General features: G+C 32.5%; 1 non-coding gene across 1 annotated transcript; it reads right to left on the bottom strand.

The window, feature by feature from the left end:
• Nucleotides 1-1,611: 1,611 nt before the first annotated feature.
• On the bottom strand, nt 1,612-1,719 carry LOC148546805 (small nucleolar RNA R71). Its single transcript, XR_015900765.1, has one exon. It is a non-coding gene; the product is annotated as a small nucleolar RNA R71 (small nucleolar RNA).
• Between the last annotated feature and the right edge of the window lie 556 nt (nt 1,720-2,275).

Genomic DNA, 2,275 nt, shown 5'->3' with positions numbered 1-2,275 from the left:
GTGTTCTTGGTGTTCATCTTGACATTCATAGCATTCTTGCATTCATCACATGTTTTGATCTAAAAATTTCATGCATTGCATAATTTTCATGTTTTTTTTCTCTCTCATCATAAAAATTTCAAAAATAAAAAAATATCTTTCCCTTCTTTCTCTCATCAAATTCGAAAATTTGAGTTGACTTTTTCAAAAATTTTTAAAATCAAGTTATTTCTTATGAGTCAAATCAAATTTTCAAGCTGAAAATTTTATCTTTTTAAAAATCTTTTTCAAAAATCAAATCTTTTTCAAATTTATTAGTTATTTTCGAAAATTCCAAAAATATTTTTCAAAAATCTTTTTCTTATTTTTATATCAAAATTTTCGAAAATAACTATAACAATTAATGTTTTGATTCAAAAATTTGAAGTTTGTTACTTGCTTGTTAAGAAAGATTCAAACTTTAAATTCTAGAATCATATCTTGTGATTTCTTGTGAATCAAGTCATTAATTGTGATTTAAAAAAAAAAAATCAAATCTTTTTCAAAACTAACTTCAATCATATCTTTTCAAAAATATCTTCTTATCTTATCTTTTTCAAAATTTGATTTCAAAATATCTTCTCTAACTTCTTATCTTCTTATCTTTTCAAAATTGATTTTCAAAATTTGTTTCAACTAACTAACTAACTTTTTGTTTGTTTCTTATCTTTTTCAAAATCACCTAACTAACTCTCTCTCTCTCATTTTCGAAAATATCTTCCCCCTTTTTCAAAATTTCTTTTTAATTTATTAATTATTTTAATTTTTAAATCTTAATTTTCGAAAATTACTAACATTTTTCAAAAACTATTTTCAAAAATCACTAACTCTTTTTTCAAAAATTAGTTTCGAAAATTCCTTCTCTCTTATCTTATTCTATTTATTTATTCATCTACTAACATCTCATCTCACATCTCAACCCTCCTCACATTTGTGTTTCTTCCATTACATTACATTCTTCATCTCCCCCTCTTTTCTTCCACTCACAAAGGGATCCCTATACTGTGGTATAAAGGGTCTCTATTATTATTATTTTTTCTGTGCCCTCTTCTTTGTCATATGAGCAGGAGCAAGGACAAGAACATTCTTGTTGAGGCAGATCCAGAACCTGAAAGGACTCTGAAGAGAAAATTAAGAAAAGCTAAATTACAACAATCCAGAGATAACCTTTCAGAAATTTTCGAACAGGAAGAGGAGATGGCAGCCGAAAATAATAATAATGTAAGGAAGATGCTTGGTGACTTTACTGCACCTAATTCCAATTTACATGGAAGAAGCATCTCCATTCCTGCCATTGGAGCAAACAACTTTGAGCTGAAACCTCAATTAGTTTCTCTGATGCAGCAGAACTGCAAGTTTTATGGACTTCCATCTGAAGATCCTTTTCAGTTCTTAACTAAATTCTTGCAGATATGTGATACTGTTAAGACTAATGGAGTAGATCCTGAAGTCTACAGGCTCATGCTTTTCCCCTTTGCTGTAAGAGACAGAGCTAGATTATGGTTGGATTCTCAACCCAAAGACAGCCTGAACTCCTGGGATAAGCTGGTCACGGCTTTCTTAGCCAAGTACTTTCCTCCTCAAAAGCTGAGCAAGCTTAGAGCTGATGTTCAAACCTTCAGACAGAAAGAAGGTGAATCCCTCTATGAAGCTTGGGAAAGATACAAACAGTTGACCAAAAAGTGTCCTTCTGACATGCTTTCAGAATGGACCATCCTGGATATATTCTATGATGGTTTATCTGAGCTATCAAAGATATCACTGGACACTTCTGCAGGTGGATCCATTCACCTAAAGAAAACGCCTGCAGAAGCTCAAGAACTCATTGACATGGTTGCTAATAACCAGTTCATGTACACTTCTGAAAGGAACCCTGTGAGTAATGGGACGCCTATGAAGAAGGGAGTTCTTGAAGTTGATACTCTGAATGCCATATTGGCTCAGAATAAAATATTGACTCAGCAAGTCAATATGATTTCTCAGAGTCTGAATGGAATGCAAGCTGCATCCAACAGTACTCAAGAGGCATCTTCTGAAGAAGAAGCCTATGATCCTGAGAACCCTGCAATAGCAGAGGTAAATTACTTAGGTGAACCTTATGGAAACACCTATAACTCAACATGGAGAAATCATCCAAATTTCTCATGGAAGGATCAAAAGCCTCAACAAGGCTTTAATAATGGTGGAAGAAACAGGTTTAATAATAATAAACCTTTTCCATCATCCACTCAGCAACAGACAGAGAACTCTGAACAAA

Source organism: Arachis ipaensis, chromosome B9 (genome assembly GCF_059453495.1).
Source record: "Arachis ipaensis isolate K30076 ecotype BB chromosome B9, ASM5945349v1, whole genome shotgun sequence".
NCBI classification, from domain to species: Eukaryota; Viridiplantae; Streptophyta; class Magnoliopsida; order Fabales; family Fabaceae; genus Arachis; species Arachis ipaensis.
Note: the sequence above shows the minus strand (reverse complement) of the source record. Positions and strands in the feature narration are given on the sequence as shown.